The sequence below is a fragment of the Apodemus sylvaticus genome, chromosome 4, assembly GCF_947179515.1.
Source record: "Apodemus sylvaticus chromosome 4, mApoSyl1.1, whole genome shotgun sequence".
NCBI classification, from domain to species: Eukaryota; Metazoa; Chordata; class Mammalia; order Rodentia; family Muridae; genus Apodemus; species Apodemus sylvaticus.
The window spans coordinates 83,025,424-83,043,257 of NC_067475.1; the positions used below are offsets into that span (position 1 = coordinate 83,025,424).

The following is a 17,834-nucleotide window of genomic DNA, read 5'->3' on the forward strand; positions in this document are numbered from 1 at the left end:
TGGCAGAAAATGGATGTCTTACTCTGTGTGTGTGTGTGTGTGTGTGTGTGTGTGTGAGAGAGAGAGAGAGAGAGAGAGAGAGAGAGAGAGAGAGAGAGAGAGAGAAAGAATGAATGTATGTCAGAGTCTCATTAGCTTAAGCTGGTAAGGTTTGAGGCATGAATGATCTTCCTGCATGCCATGTGTATGTACACACACACACACACACACAGAGCACAAATTACATGTCACTAACTTTTCTTGTTTTTCAAGATAAGGTTTCTCTGTTTTGCCCTGGCTGTCCTGGAACTTGCTGTGAAGACCAGGCTTGCCTTGAATTCAAGAGATCTGCCTAATTCTGCCTACTGAGTCCTGGTATTAAAGGCCTGCGCCACTATACTTTATTTTTTAATGTTTTTTTTTAAGTGTGTGTATGTGTGCTTATGCGTGTGTGTGTGTGTGTGTGTGTGTGTGTGTGTGTGTGTGTGTGTGTGTGGGTCTGAAGCTACAGAGGTCAGAGGTGCTGAGTTCCTCTGGAGTAGGATTACAGGTCGTTGTGAGTGACCTGAAATGGGTTCTGGGAACCAAACTTGGGTCCTTTACAAGAGCAGTATGTGCTCTTAACAGCTGAGCTATGTCTCCAGCCCCACAAATGTGACTTTTAAGTCTCATTATGTATGTGTATTAGTCATCTAAGTTATTACAAACATAGCTTTAAACAATAAGCATGGAGTGGAATGGAATAGGTAAAATCACATGGATTTTATATCTCTGCAGTTCTCAGAAATGCTGTAGCCTCTGTCTGCCTTGATCATTTCTGTGGTCATCTCATAGTTTCCTAATTGCTGCTGCTTGATCTTGGAGACGGTTAGTCCCTTCTCACAGAGAGAACAAGGAAAGTGAGTGCCTGAGCTGTCTTTGATTTTCCACATGTAGGCTTTCTCCTTCCATTCCCATCTCAGCGGAAGAAAATTTCCCTTCTAGCTCAAGGCAGTTTCTCTATTTCTGCTTAGAATTGTTTATTATTTAAAGTCCTTGTTCTAATTTTAGGTTCTTTAACAGTTGCAAAATAGCATTTCTTATATCGCCCACCCTGTTCCCCTTATTGCAAATATCTTAGAAAACTGTAATTATCAAGAGTAAATAATCAACATTAGTATAACATTACTGACAAGCTGCCCTTGTTGAAATTAGCCTAAATTTTTAGCTACCATTTTTCAATTTCAGGATCCTGTCTAGGAAGGATCCTGCACTGAATTTAGTTCTGGTTCCATACTTTTCTCCTCCTCTTCCGCCTCCTCTTCCTCTTCTTCCTCCTCCTCCTCTTTTTGAGGTAGGGTCTCAGTATTTTGCTCTGTCCTGAAACTCACTTAAGTAGATGAGGGAGGTCTTGAACTCATTGGCTCTGTCTCACAAATGCTGGGACAAAAGGTGTGTGCCACTATGTTCAGCTTCCATAGTCTTTTCTACTCTGTAAATTTCCTTGTCTGTCATGAAAATTATACTTTTTGACAAGTATGATCAGATAGTTTATAGACTGTGCCTTAGTGACTGTTTCCGTTGCTATGAAAAGACACTGTGACAAGGCATCTATCTATTTATCTATGTATCTGTCTATAAATAAAAGCATTAATTGTGGGCTTGCTTGCAGTTATACAGGGTACTCCATCATCATGGTGGGAGCATGGTTGCATTCAGGTAGATACGGTGCTGGAGAGGTAGCTCAGAGTTCTACGTTCTGATCTGTAGGCAGAGAAGAGGAGGAGGAATGTGTGGGGGGGGGAGAGGGAGAGTGTGAGTGTGTATGTGTGTGTGTGTGTGTGTGTGTATGTATGTATGTGTGTGTGTATGTGAATACGCTCACATGTGCATACATATTGGGTCTGGGATGGGCTTTTGAAACCCAAACCCAGTGACACACTTCCCCCAACAAAGCCACACCTCTTAATTCTATTCAAATAGCCCACTTCCGGATGACTAGATGTTCAAACATATGACCCTATGAAGGCTATTCACATTCTAGCCACCACAGCCTCTTAATTTGTGTTTATTTTATTTTCATGATTAATTCAGGCCTACACAGCTTTGGCAAGAATACCATGGAAACAATGTATCTCATTTGTCATCGTTCTTTGGTCTCTTTGAGTTTGTATGCTGAGTTTTTCTACTGTGAAGTTACTGTTTTTTCTCTTTTAGTTTGTATATTGTGGGAAAATCTGGAAAATCAATCTTGATCCATTTTTTTTCTCATAAATTTGCCCTCCAATTTTAGCATCTATCAAGTGGGTTTGGTCTCTAATGTTTATCTGATGATCCTTTTTCCTGTTCTCCTCCTCAATCTGTGACTCCCTTTGGTGACAAAGGTCTCACTACGCATCCCCAGAAACTCAAGATGCAGCCAAAACTGGCCTCAGACTTGAAGTGCTGATGCCTCAGCCTGCCAATTGTATGGATAGTGTCTGAGCACATGTGGGTGCCAGCTTGCTGTGAGTTCCCAGGAAACCCTGAGGAGGAGGACATCAGGTGTCTGCTCACTCACTCTCCACTTCATTCCTTTGGGACCAGTGCTTTCTTACTGAACTTGAAGCTGGCCTGGAGGTCAGGACGCTTCAGCAATCCTTGCCTATGCCCATTCACCATGGCTGTGCCCAGCTTTTATGTGGGTGCCTGGCTCAGACCTCAGGTGTGCACAGCAAGTGCTTTGAGCCCTTTGTGCCATCTCACCATTTGTTTCCATTCTGAATTTTTAGTTCCGAGGGTCTTTAAGTAAGGGTCTTTTCCCCATTTACTTTTTTATTTGCTATGGGGTTAAGGGCTTGCTCCTGTTAGTCTGTTTCTTTAAGTGCCATCTTGTTGAAGTTACCCAGTTTAAGCCAGCTTTAGCAACTAGTGGCTCCTTCAGGTTGACACCTGATTTCTTTGGATATGCTCCCATTCTTCTTGGAAATTTTCCTTATTTTCTGACATCCGATGATATTGTAGTCATTTCTATTTTTCTTGAATCATCCTTAGAGTGAAATGTTTGTCCCAGAATCTTTATTCTTTTCATTGGAGAATGCTATTTAGAGACCAAGACTGGGCACAAGAGCACTTAGTCTTTCTAGACCTCAGGACAGAGCTCGAAAACTAATGCACATAAACACAGACATATTAAAAGTTTGATTCCAGACCAACCCCACAGGTTCGTGTTAGTCTTTTCCTTCCTTATAACTTTCCTGTGACTGTTTGAAATGTAGTCCCAGTATCTATATATTCTTTCTTAACTTTTTCCCCTTTAAACAGATTTTCATTTAACCCTTAGGTAGCCTCAAACTCTATGCACAGCTGAGTCTGACCTTGAAATGATGCTGCTTCTGCCTTTCCCACGTGGGGCTATGCAGATGCTGCGTGCCCAGCTGGGTACTCTATTTGATTACCCTTTCCTCTCTGCTTTCTTAGTTATCTGTTTACTACACAGATTGGTTTCTTAGAATTTTTGTTTTTCAGTTTCCACTCCATCCTGGTTAGTTATAGTTTTCATAAAAATTATTTTCAAGGAGTGTGAGCATTATTACAGCTCTAAGAGTCAGAGTTAGTTTTAAAACTAACTAGAGGCATCAGTACCTCCTCATCCTTGCTAGCTCCACGGTTCCCATCTATCCCTTTTCTCCTCATCCCACCATTTTCTCACTGCCCCTGTAGATGAACCATCTATCTTGTTTCTGAGTTATACTTCCTGCCTATTTTCCTATATTCCTTTTTAGATAGAGGTAGCAAAACATAGCTTCTCAGACTTTGATTTTTCAGTAAGCAGTTATAGAGTTTCAGACATGTCCAACCTATAGCTTGTGGACCACATGGGGCCTTAGATAGTTATAAATGTGGCCCAACACAAAACTGTAAACTTAGGACATCATGACACTTTTTTTCTTAACTACAGAGTTCTTGAGCATGAACCTTGTGTATGGCAACATTTCAGTGTCAAAAGTTGGACTTGCCTGGTTTAGATGTAGTTTAATCACTTTTGTATGTATAGACACAGATGATTTCCAGTGGTTTATGGTTGTAAAGAATGCTACAGTGTGCATTTATACATTGCTTACTTTATTGCTATTTAGTCTTGTTATTACAAATGGGATTTTTTCCCTGTCATTTGGTTTACTGATTATTGTTATATATTCAGTGATATTTGAACATTTTGTGTCTGCTACTTCAGGTAATTCTTTTCATTTTGAATTACTTTTATAATTGATTCTTTTGGGGAACGGATGTACTGCCTATTGTTTGCAAATAGAGATAAAGTTCTTTATTATGACTCTGATTTCTCTTAACTGGTTAGACTGGTCATGACTTCTAATATAATGTTGAATAATAGTGGAGATGGCTGAGATTTTTGCCTTATTCTCAATCTTAGTGGAAATGCCTGTTATCTCTTTATTAAATGATATAGATATTAAATAAGATATAGAACACATATATCTTATACTAAGGCACTTTCAGTTATATTTCTATTTCTTTGAGTATTTAATTTTGAATGAGTTTAATTTTGCCAGTTATACTCCATCTCAGTGTACTTAGAAAGACTATATGTTTACTCTGTTAAATTTATGAGGATGGTATATATTAATACATTTTTCTAATTGAACCAATCCTGTGTTCTTGGGCTAAATCCCACTCAGCAATTTTGTATTATTTTCTTTTTTAAGGATTTATTTATTTTATGTATGAGTACACTAGCTGTCTTTAGACACACCAGAAGAGGGCATCTGATCCCATTACAGATGATTGTGACCTACCATGTGGTTGCTGGAAATTGAACTCAGGACTTCTGGAAGAGCACTCAGTGCTCTTACCTGCTGAGCTGTCTCTCCAGGACTGTATTATTTTCTTAATGTGGTATTTGATTCTTTTTGCTAACAATAAAAATGTTCTTTCTAGTCTATTTTGAGAGGAGAAACCCATCTCTTGTACTTTAGCATGGCGTCCTGCAGTTTGGCCTCCCTGCACTGTAGGCTGAGGGCACCTTTTGGAACTTCTGTGCTCTTCTCTGGGGTGACATTCCTGTGTTTTATTGATACATGAGAAGCAGGAGTAGCTCATTAAGCTTTTATCACATGACATTGGAGAGTTTTGTCTCACTTACACAGCAAGCAGTCACACCAGTTTCCAGGATTGAAGGTTACTTTTCCAGTATCTGGAAAGAGGTGCGAGTGCTAGTTTGCAGCTTTGCCTTGGAAGACCACAGATCACTAACATTTGACTTTAGATATTTGATCAGTTTTTATCTGTCAGATCAAGTTGACAGTCTTTTGAAGTTTCTCATATATATATATATATATATATATGGTTTTATAAAATTGTTTTCTTCATTCTATATAAGTACTTTTTCTGTTTGTTTTTTTTAGAAACATCACCTATGTAATCAATAGATAATTTATATAGCTCCATATAGTTTTGTAAAACAAATTCTCATCACAAATAAGTTAGTTATGCTGTGCAGTATTTATGAGAATGTCAGTGGGCGATGCCAGTCTTTTAACTGTATGTTTAATGTGTGCCCAACACATTTCACTTTTAGGTCTGTCTGATTGCAGTGGTGATGCTCCTCTCGGTACAGCGCAGCATCCACAGAAGCCCAGGCTAGAGCTGAGGTGATTGGGTGCTGTTTGTATTGCTTTGTAAGGTCAGCCCATCTTAATTGAGGCCCCAGACTGTCCAGACTGGCTGAGCTGGCTAAAGGTATACTATTCAATAATAAACTCTTGTGCATAGTGACAAGATAAAATGAGAGAGGCGTCTTCGAAATAAGGAGTAACTTACCTAAAGCTTTATAGAATAGCTTTTTTAAAAAAAGATATATATATAGAGAGAGTACACTGTAGCTGTCTTCAGACACATCAGAAGAGGGCATCAGATCCTATTACAGATGGTTGTAAGTCACCATGTGCTTGCTGGGAATTGAACTCAAGATCCCTAGGAAGAACAGTCAGGGCTCTTAACTGCTGAGCCATCTCTCCTGCCTTCTAAGAATAGCTTTTAAAAAAACTAAAATTGCTTTATTGAAATTAATTTATAAATAAAAACATCACATAACTAGAATCTCTAACAAACACTTGCTGGGTCTCAAACTCTAAAAGGTAAAGCTTATTTGTCACATCAAAATTAAAATGAAAGCTGTATAGGTTTTATTTAATATGTATAATGAACTATGACAGTGGTCCGAAGTTTCTGTCCAAATACTAGTAGTCTTCTGTGTCCTAGGTGGCTCCCGCTGTGGCTTGTCTGCTCCTGTGAATGCTCACTCCCTAAGCGTGAGTCTGAACCCGGACGAGAGTGTTTAAAGACCACCGGTGCCAGGCTTGATCGATCGATTGATCTATCTTTCTTTCTTTCTTTCTTTCTTTCTTTCTTTGTTTCTTTCGAAGCTTCTATAATTGATTCTGATGAAACACTATAAGGTTGACTATTGTAGCTCATCGAACTAGGAAGAAAGATTAATTAGGGAGGAAAGAAGGAAGGAAACAAAAGAGAAAGAATAGACTATGGTCATTAAATGGGGGGAAAAGATTAAATAGTGAATTTGTTTAAATTGAACGCAAGTCAGCTGTTTTGGGCACATAATAATATAATGCTTTCTCTTGTTCCACATAGATCTATAGAACAATTCAACAATTAAAGCAGCTATTTCTTTTCTATTGTTTTAGTTGAATAAATTTAACTTTCAGACAGACAAAAGACAGGATTTGGTAAGGCAAGAATACAACATGGGGCCTACTGACTGCAGATTCAATGTTTCTGAACCAATCTGCCACTTATAAAGACTCATTATTCTTCAGCTATGCAGAATAGCTAGAATTTGTGTGACAAATATTGCCCCCCCCCCCCATTTTTCAGGAATGGGGATTAAATCCAGGGCCTATTGTAGGTTAGACAACTGCTGTACTGCCCAGCTGTATTCCCAGACTTCTGTGTGACATGCTGTAATATAGGATTTTGACCTTTTGTTGTTTTTCAAGACAGGGTTTCTTTGTGTAACTTTGGCTGTCCTCAAACTCACTCTAGACCATGCTGGCCTTGAACTCAGAGGTCTGCCGTGGTGCTGGGATTAACGCTGGGTGCCACCAAACCTGGTGATGATTGATTTTTTTGTCTAAATGTTGATAGTTGATGAATTCTGTTTGGGAAATAGGTGTTATTTATATAAGATTCTTCTTCCTCTTCCTCCCTACTCCCTGCCCCACTCTTTGTTTCAGGTATTGCCTCATAGTCCAGGCTGTTCATGAACTTGAGATCATCCTGCTTCAGCCTCCTGAGTTGCTGATATTATAGGTGCAGAGCACCAAATCTGATTGTGTGGATTCTTTGTAGTGTAAGGTAACTTGGCTAGTTATCATCTGACAGTATGTGTACTATATATATCTACTCCTGCTCATGGTTTGACTTTCTGTGATTATCTCTCTGAATTTATACCGTTGAGAGCTAATCAGGGAAGGTAGGTGTTTGCAAGCTACAGGGAAGGTTTGCAGCCCAGCCAGTGATGGCTCCATGACAGTATGTGCTAGGATTATTGTTTGCTGCTTGCCACTGTGAGTTTCCTACTTGTGGATGGCACTCTGAAAGATGCTGAAGTAGAAATTCTCTGCTCAGTAAATAGTAAAGTTTGGATGATAGTGATCTGAAGGAAACGACTGCCAAATAATGGGTTGTCCAAAGCAAATTATCATTAACTCCTTGGTAAGTATTCTTTGTCTTTGTCATAGCCAAGTAGGCATCATCCAGAGAGAATGCAAGAATAGTAATTTTTAAAGTCAGTGTAAGCTGAATTTACACTCTAGCTTAAAAGTGTTATAAGAGTTTATAGTGTGGTTTGGGACTCTTTTGTAGTTTTAAAGTTTATCATTTAGAATGAAGTCCCGTCTTTTTAAATAGTGTGGATAGAATTGGAGCTCTGTATGTTTTGTGGAGTAAACCAGGTGCAGCAGTAGTCCTGTTGTACAACTCGCCGAGATACTCACAGATGACTAGGTTTATGCTATAATCTTCATAAGTTTTCCTCCCAAGTTTACACGTGAAGATTTTGCATCTTGGAAAGGTTAACAGAGTTATTAAGAACCATCACTTGAAAGTAGAAAAATGAGACAATTTAAGAAACTAAATAGAAAAACATAAAGATAGGAGCAAGAAACTGGGAAACAAACGTATATTCTTTAAATAACACCAAAGAAAACCAAGTTGTGTTTTATTGTTAAAGAATTAAAGCCTGAGTTCATTTCTGCCTTCCTCTTAATTTAGCAGTTTTATATAACCACTTGTAATACTCACGGAAAATGATAATTATTTGCATTCTTCTATTGTGTAATTCTGAGGTCTAAACAGTAAATTTAGACTTTGAATTAAGTCCTTGTGTTGATTAATTGATGAAATTTAGAAAGAAATCACAAGATAATGGTGCCTGTAGAGAAACATAGATTAAAAGTTGTGGCACTTGGATGAAAGGTTGAGGCACTTTAGAGGAATAGTTAGTGACAATGGCATTACACTTTTGAAATGTGTGTAGAATTGAGCATGCAGGTGATGTTCTTTCCAAAGATGGGAAGAGAAAATTGGGGAATCTGTTTGTGGAGAGTGAGTTTGATTTAACAAATCTAAAGAAGCATATGAGTGGAAAGAAAGTAATTGGAAGGATTCTGAGTGTCACATTGAAGAGTTGGCTTTTATTGTGTAGATAGAGACAAGACGTATTGACTATGTTTATTATTCTGTAGTGTAATGTGTTATATGCCATAAACCATGACAAAAGGCCAAAAAGTGCCAAAGAGGACTCATTTACAAAGTTGGGCAGAGCTAACTGTCTGAGGATACAGAGTTTGAGTAGAAAGTTGAATGAGGTGAGAGTCATGCAAAAATCTAGAGTAAGAATCTTCCAGGCAGGTAACAGCAAAGCTAAAAATAAGATTGGTGTGTGAGGAATGAATGGAGGTCCTGAGGCTGTCAACAGGTGTGATTGAGGAAAGAAGGGGGGAAGTATGTTTCAAGAGAAACAAAATTCCCATATGCTTATTCAGATCCAATAATTGTTCAGATTTAACACATCTGTTTTCTTCCTTTATAATAATGGGATTGAGAATCCTTTGTCTATTGAAGCCATGAGATTATCAAAATAACTTAAAGGTGAGGAAGAAAAAGGCTCTACACATTAACATCTGTAATTTAATTCTGTCCTTATTATGGTCTGATATAGAAAGCTGTAGAGTGCCCACTCTAGTGGGATGGTGTTGAAGACAAAGTGTGGAGCAGAGTCTGAAGGAAAGGCCATCCAGAGACTGCCCTACCCAGGGATCTATCCCAGGCACAGACACCAAACCCAGACACTATTGCAGATGCCAAGAAGTGCATGCTTACAGGATTCTGATATAGCTGCCTCCTGGGAGGCTCTGCCAGAGCCTGACAAATACAGAGGCAGATACTCACAGCCAACCATTGGATTGAACACAGGGTCCCCAGTGGAGGAATTAGAGAAAGGACTGAAGGTGCTGAGGGGGTTTGCAATCCCATAGGAAGAACAACAATATCAACCAACCAGATGCCCCCAGAGCTCCCAGGGACTAAACCACCAACCAAAGAGTACACATGGAGAGACTCATGGCTCCAGTCACATATTTAGCAGAGGATGGCCTGGTCACATCAATGGGAGGAGAGGACCTTGGTCCTGTGAAGGCTCGATTCCCCAGAGTAGGGGAATGTCATTGGGAAAAGGTGGGGACTGGGGATGGGTGGGGGAGTACCCTCATAGAGGCAGGGGGATGGGGGTAGAATAGGGAGTGTCCAAAGGGGACGCTGAGAAAGGGGATAGATATAACATTTGAAATGTAAATAAATAAAATAGCCAATAAAATACAAAACAAACAAAACCCCAAAAGGTTTTGACAACTGGCACTTTATAGGTAGATTGTCATAGAGACAAGTATTATTGACAAAGTTCATCCAAAGGCCAAAAGTTATCTTAATAAGGTGAAAACAAACATATTAGAAACATATTAGTTTATGCACAATAAAATTTAATTTCTAAAAATTGCTTAGAAAAACCTAGAATGTTCATAGAAAAGATCTACAGCCTTGCCAACTATATAAGGCATTTATTATTAACAGCAGTTTAACTTATTTAACAATTTAATTAACAGTTTAATTTCAAACCAAGGTAACTGTTCAACCAAGTTTACCACCAAGCAAGCAAAATTAAAGGTGTAATAAGAAGCTTAATGTTTCCTCAGATGCTTTCTAAATCTACCATATTTTTAGAAAGTTTTCTGAAAAGGCATTAAAAAGTACCCCAACATACTTCAACATTGCTTATATTCAGTTGGTTGTTTTTTTTTCTAGTAGTTGTATTTTCTACCAGTTTTGTATGATTAAATTTTTACTTTCACTCAATTCTAGATAAAAAGAAGTGAACAAAGTAGGCAGAGAGCAAGATGAAAAGCTGCAGATGTTCCAGCCCTATTGTTCTAGTTCAGGCTTAGACAAGGAGGGTCGCAGCTTAGTGGACTAATTATACATCTCAAGACAAACCATATTTTGTTTGTCTTGAGACAATACCAGCAGTATAAATGCCTTTTGTGTTAGATGAAATTATTCACATTTTTGTTTGCCTGTACAAAGACAAAGCAATTCTAGTAAGTTCATAATTTAAATACTCTCTGAAATTTCTTCCACCACTAAAATGAACACAATCTATTAAAATGAGGAGTATATGTATCACAAAGTGTCAATTCAGTATGGCTCCAGATGAACCTGCTAAATGAAACTGAAGAAGGACCAGCTCAAAACTAGGAGACATTGACCTCAGGCCAAGCTCTGCCCCTTTCCATACCTCAGAGAGGGCACTTCATTCCTGTAACCTTTGTGCCCCTCATTAGAAGGAGCATAGATGTTCAGAATTGAGAGTTCATCTTGATATCTTTTTCCTTTGACAAGTATTAAGTGTCCTTCCTTATCTTTTTTGATAATTTTGGTTGAAAATTGATTTTATTTGATATTAGAATGGCTACTCCAGTTTGTTTCTTGGGACCATTTGCTTGTAAATTTTTTTTTTCCAGCCTTTTACTTTGAGGTAGTGTCTCTCTTTGTCAGTGAGGTGTATTTCCTGTATGCAGCAAAATGCTGGGTCCTATTTATTTATCCAGTCCATTAGTCTTTATCTTTTTATTGAGGAATTGAGTCCATTGTTGTTAAGAGATATAAGGAATAGTGATTGTTGCTTCTTGTTATTTTTGTTGTTAGAGGTGGAATTATGTTTGTGTGGTTATCTTCTTTTGGGTTTGTTGGAAGAAGATTACTTTCTTGTTTTTTCTAGGGTGTAGTTTCCCTCCTTGTGTTGGGAAACCTTGTAGGGCTGGATTTGTGGAAAGATATTATGTAAATTTGTTTTTATCATGGATTATCCTGGTTTCTTCATCTATGGTAATTGAGAGTTTTGCTGGGTATAGTAGGTTAGGCTGACATTTGTGTTCTCTTAGGGTCTGTATGACATCTGCCCAGGATCTGGCTTTTAGAGTCTCTGGTGAGAAGTCTGGTGTAATTTTGATAGGTCTTCCTTTATATATTACTTGACCATTTTCCCTTACTGCTTTTAATATTCTTTCATTGTTTTGTGCATTTGGTGTTTTGATTATTATGTGACAGGACGAATTTCTTCTCTGGTGCAGTCTGTTTGGAGTTCTGTAGGCTTCTTGTTAGTTCATGGGTATCTCTTTGTTTAGGTTAGGGAAGTTTTCTTCTATAATTTTGTTGAAGATATCTACTGGCCATTTAAGTTGTAAATCCTTGCTCTCCCCTACACCTGTTATCCTTAGGTTTGGTCTTCTCATTGTGTTCTGGATTTTCTGGATGTTTGAGGTTAGGAGCTTTTTGCTTTTTGCATTTTCTTTGACTGTTGTGTCAATGTTTTCTATGGTATCTTCTGCGCCTGAGATTCTCTCTTCTATATCTTGCATTCTGTTGGTGATGCTTGGACCTATGACTCCTGATCTCTTTCCTATGTTTTCTATCTCCAGGGTTGTCTCTTTTTTCTTTCTTTCTTTTTTTTCTTTCTATTTTTGTTGTGTCTGAAAGCTTGCTGGAGAGCTGCTAGTGCCTTCGCACTCATCGAAGACGTGCAAGTGTGTCCTCTCCTGATGCAGCTGCATTGGTTGCCTTTGTAAGAAAGAGTGAATATATGCTAACTAGGCCTGCTAGTCTGAAGAGTTTACATACTGGGCTGTCGTCTGCGTTTCTCAACCTTGGCATTGTTGGTACACTTGATTTGATAATTTTAATTCATTATTTAATTGTAGTCATCTTTGAAGAAATGGTGTATTGTAAAGTTAAAGTTTCAAACCAGAATTCCATGTTTGAATCCCAGTTCATCAATGGTTAGCTGACCTCATTTTGTTCTTGGTTATTAGGATAAAGCTGCTTATGAATGCTGTTATATGTGTTTATATATTTCTTAGGAATAGAATTATGAGGTTAGTGGGTAGGTATATGTTAACTAATATTATTACTAAATACATTTCTAACATTTGTGCCAACACAGTGGGGAGATTTCACCTTTTTTTAAAAATTAAGCTAAATAGGCAGTTTTTAAATGTATACTCTAAATATGAAATGCACCCATTTTGGCTGCACAGAAGCCACTTCAGAACTCGGCTTCCCGCCAGTCAGGAGAGACTCACCTCCATCTTGACCCCGGGCTCCAGAGATCGGTCAGACTGAGGTACACAAACATAATCCTAGGCCCAACACCGCAGGGGTCTGAGCCAGACGGGCGTTGGCCTGCACCCAGGCCCTGGGCTGTTCGAGTGGCCATCGGGGCGCCAACCCAGCCAGGAGTTTTTTTTGCCCCGGCCGGCGCACGCGCCGCCATTTTGCCTACAGGAGCCAGAGTGCTCGGGAGGGCAGAGACTGCTAACAAGCGTAGCCTGAGGCTAACAAAACGGGGGTCTAGGCCCCAAAAGGCACAGGACTGACCCCAAGAACTGGGCGGCTTGGTGGGCCATCTGTGTGTCAACCCGCCCAGGAGGTTATTAGCACAACAGACTCTCCCGGTGCTTTCGGGGAGCGCGGACGCGCACGCCCGCCATCCGGGTCACCTGGCGGACCCAAATAACAGACATAGCCCCAGGGGAACTTTGCTCGGACCTTGGCCTCCCAGGCGTTTGCCTGGACTCAGGGCCCGGGCGACAAGGCTAACCTAGTGTGCGCCAGCCCGGTTGGGGAAATCGGCTGCCCAGCGGAGTGAGCGGAGCACAGGGGAGGTCACAGCAACATTCACCTTCGGAGCTCCCTGGGGGTGCACACGGGTTCCACCTGGTCCACAGACACAATCTGGGGCAAGGCCTCAGGCAGAAGCCCCCAGCTCAACTCTCTCCGCTTCAGATCAGCCTGGGTGGCCGCCACATCTCCAGGTCCCTCAAGAGGCTAGTGGGGGCTTCCGGGCGGCCAGCTGGGAGAAGTCGGTGTGCTCCAATAAATCCTGCGGGCCCCAGCGGGAGCCTTCAGGTGCCTGCTTCGGGATCTGAACAGCCTGGACAACAGCACCCTGTCTACAGGCAGTGCAGAGTGTAAGCTGTGCACCAGAGGCCAACGGGGAAGGGGCAGCTTGCACTGGTGAGTCCAGCACTGACAAGACCAAGTAACACCAGTGAGAGCTAGATGGCAAAAGGCAAACGCAGGAACGTCACTAACAGAAATCAAGGCAATATGGCAACATCTGAACCAAATTCTCCTCTACCAGCAAGTCCTGGATACCCCATCACACCTGTAAAACAAGATTTGGATTTAAAATCACTGGTCATGATGCTGGTACAGGAACACATGAAGGACATTCAGGAGAAAATGGATCAAAAGTTAGAAGCCCTTGCAAGGGAAACACAAAAATCATTGAAAGAAATCCAGGAGAATACAAAAGCCAACAAGGAGGAAATGCAAAAAACACTTAAAGAAATACAGGAGAACTTTCGTCAACAGGCTGAGGTCATGAAAGACGAAACACAAAAATCTCTTAAAGAAATACAGGAGAACTTTGGTCAACAGGCTGAGGTCATGAAAGAAAAAACACAAAAATCTCTTAAAGAATTACAGGAAAGCACAAACAAGCAAGTGAAGGAGCTAAGCAAAACCATCCAGGATCTAAAAACAGAAGTAGAAACAACTAAGAAAACTCAAAAGGAGACAACTTTGGAGATAGAAAGCCTTGGGAAGAAATCGGGGGACAGAGATGCAAACATCAACAACAGAATACAAGAGATAGAAGAAAGAATCTCAGATGCTGAAGATTCCATAGAAACCATGGACTCAACAGTTAAAGAAAATGCAAAATGCAAAAAGCTTGTAACCCAAAATATCCAGGAAATCCAGGACACAATGAGAAGACCAAACCTAAGGATTATAGGCATAGATGAGAGTGAAGATTTACAACTTAAAGGGCCAGCAAATATCTTCAATAAAATTATGGAAGAAAACTTCCCTAACCTAAAGAGAGAGATGCCCATGAATATACAAGAAGCCTACAGAACTCCAAACAGACTGGACCAGAACAGAAATACTTCCCATCACATAATAATCAAAACACCAAATGTTCTAAACAAAGAAAGAATATTAAAGGCAGTAAGAGAAAAAGGCCAAGTAACATATAAAGGAAGACCTATCAGAATCACAGCAGACTTTTCACCTGAGACTATGAAGGCTAGAAGGTCCTGGGCAGATCTCATGCAGACTCTAAGAGAACACAAATGCCAACCAAAACTACTATATCCAGCAAAACTCTCAATCACCATAGATGGAGAAACTAAGATATTTCACGACAAAACCAAGTTCACCCAATATCTATCCACAAACCCAGCCCTAAAAAGGATAATAGGAGGACAACACCAATACAAGGAGGGAAACTTCACCCTGGAAAAAGCAAGATAGTAACCTTTCATCAAACCCAAAAGAAGTTAAGCAATCAAATTTAAAAAATAACGTCAAAAATGATAGGAAGTAACAATCACTATTCCTTAATATCTCTTAACATCAATGGACTCAATGCCCCAATAAAAAGACACAGACTAACTGAATGGATACGTAAACAGGACCCTACATTTTGCTGCTTACAGGAAACACACCTCAGGGTCAAAGACAAACACTACCTTAGAGTAAAAGGCTGGAAGACAATTTTACAAGCAAATGGTCTCAGGAAACAAGCTGGAGTAGCCATTTTAATATCAGATAAAATTGACTTTCAACCCAAAGTCATCAAAAGAGACTCTGAGGGACACTTCTTGCTGGTCAAAGGAAAAATACAACAAGAAGAACTCTCAATCCTGAACATCTATGCTCCAAATGCAAGGGCACCCTCTTTCATAAAAGAAACTTTATTAAAACTCAAAGCACACATTGCACCTAACACAATAATTGTGGGTGACTTCAATACTGCACTTTCCTCAATGGACCGATCAGGAAAACAGAAACTAAACAAGGACACAATGAAACTAATTGAAGCTTTGGACCAATTAGATTTAACTGATATATATAGAACATTCTATCCTAAAACAAAAGAATATACCTTTTTTTCAGCACCTCATGGTACCTTCTCCAAAATCGACCATATAATTGGTCACAAGACAGACCTCAACAAATATAAGAAGATAGAACTAATCCCATGCCTCCTATCTGATCACTATGGAATAAAAGTGGTCTTCAATAGCAACAGAAACAACAGAAAACCCACATACACGTGGAAATTGAACAATACTCTACTCAATGACACCTTGGTCAAGGAAGAAATAAAGAAAGAAATTAAAGACTTTTTAGAACACAATGAAAATGAAAACACAACATACCCAAATCTATGGGACACAATGAAAGCAGTGCTAAGAGGAAAACTCATAGCCCTGAGTGCCTCCAAAAAGAAAATGGAGAGAGCATACATTACCAACTTAATGACACACCTGAAAGCCCTAGAACAAAAAGAAGCTATTTCACCCAGGAGGAGTAGAAGGCAGGAAATCATCAAACTCAGGGCCGAAATCAATCAAGTAGAAACAAAGAGAACCATACAAAAAATCAACAAAACCAGGAGCTGGTTCTTTGAGAAAATCAACAAGATAGATAAACCCTTAGCCAGACTGACCAAAGGGCACAGAGAAAGTATCCAAATTAACAAACTTAGAAATGAAAAGGGAGACATAACAACGGAAACTGAGGAAATCCAAAAAATCATCAGATCCTACTACAAGAGCCTGTACTCAACACAACTGGAGAATCTGGAGGAAATGGACAATTTCCTTGACAGATACCAAATACCAAAATTAAATCAGGACCAACTAGACCATCTAAACAGTCCCATAAAGCCTAAAGAAATAGAAGGAGTCATAGAAAGTCTTCCAACCAAAAAAAGCACAGGACCAGATGGTTTCAGTGCAGAATTCTACCAGACCTTCAAAGAAGAGTTAACACCAATACTCTTCAAACTATTCCACAAAATAGAAACAGAAGGAACACTACCCAATTCCTTCTACGAAGCCACAATTACGCTGATACCAAAGCCACACAAAGATCCAACAAAGAAAGAGAACTTCAGACCAATTTCCCTTATGAACATCGATGCAAAAATACTCAATAAAATTCTTGCCAACCGAATCCAAGAACACATCAAAACGATCATCCACCATGATCAAGTAGGCTTTATCCCGGGAATGCAGGGTTGGTTCAATATACGGAAATCCATCAATACAATCCACTACATAAACAAACTCAAAGAACAAAACCACATGGTCATTTCATTGGATGCTGAAAAAGCATTTGACAAAATTCAGCATCCTTTCATGCTTAAAGTCTTGGAGAGAACAGGAATTCAAGGCCCATACCTAAACATAGTAAAAGCAATATACAGCAAACCGGTAGCCAGCATCAAAGTAAACGGAGAGAAACTTGAAGCAATCCCACTGAAATCAGGGACCAGACAAGGCTGCCCCCTTTCTCCTTATCTTTTCAATATTGTACTTGAGGTACTAGCTCGGGCAATTCGACAACATAAGGAGGTCAAAGGGATACAAATTGGAAAGGAGGAAGTCAAACTATCATTATTTGCAGACGACATGATCGTCTACCTAAGTGACCCAAAGAACTCCACTAGAGAGCTCCTACAGCTGATAAACAACTTCAGCAAAGTGGCAGGTTACAAAATCAACTCAAGCAAATCAGTGGCCTTCCTATACTCAAAGGATAAGCAGGCTGAGAAAGAAATTAGGGAAATGACCCCCTTCACAATAGCCACAAACAGTATAAAGTATCTTGGGGTGACTCTTACCAAACATGTGAAAGATCTGTATGACAAGAACTTCAAGACTCTGAAGAAGGAAATGGAAGAAGACCTCAAAAAATGGGAAAACCTCCCATGCTCATGGATCGGTAGAATCAATATAGTTAAAATGGCCATTTTGCCTAAAGCACTATACAGATTCAATGCAATACCCATCAAAATCCCAACTCAATTCTTCACAGAGTTAGAAAGAGCAATTATCAAATTCATCTGGAACAACAAAAAACCCAGGATAGCTAAAACTATTCTCAGCAACAAAAGAAAATCTGGGGGAATCAGTATCCCTGACCTCAAGCAATACTACAGAGCAATAGTGTTAAAAACTGCATGGTATTGGTACAGTGACAGGCAGGAGGATCAATGGAACAGGATTGAAGATCCAGAAATGAACCCACACACCTATGGCCACTTGATCCTCGACAAAGAGGCTGAAAACATCCAATGGAAAAAAGATAGCCTTTTCAACAAATGGTGCTGGTTCAACTGGAGGTCAGCATGCAGAAGAATGCGAATTGATCCATCCTTGTCTCCT

General features: G+C 39.7%; 1 protein-coding gene across 3 annotated transcripts in view; it reads left to right on the top strand.

The window, feature by feature from the left end:
- The window catches only part of Arfip1 (ADP ribosylation factor interacting protein 1), a 90,658-nt gene that overhangs the window by 9,485 nt on the left and 63,339 nt on the right, over positions 1–17,834 (top strand). Inside the window, exon 2 of one of the 3 annotated variants that reach the window (XM_052180274.1) lies at positions 5,537–5,697. The exons of the other annotated variants lie outside the window; for them this stretch is intronic. The gene's annotated coding sequence lies outside the window, so the exon portion shown is untranslated. The remainder of the gene's footprint in view (positions 1–5,536; positions 5,698–17,834) is intronic. 3 annotated transcript variants of the gene reach the window in all.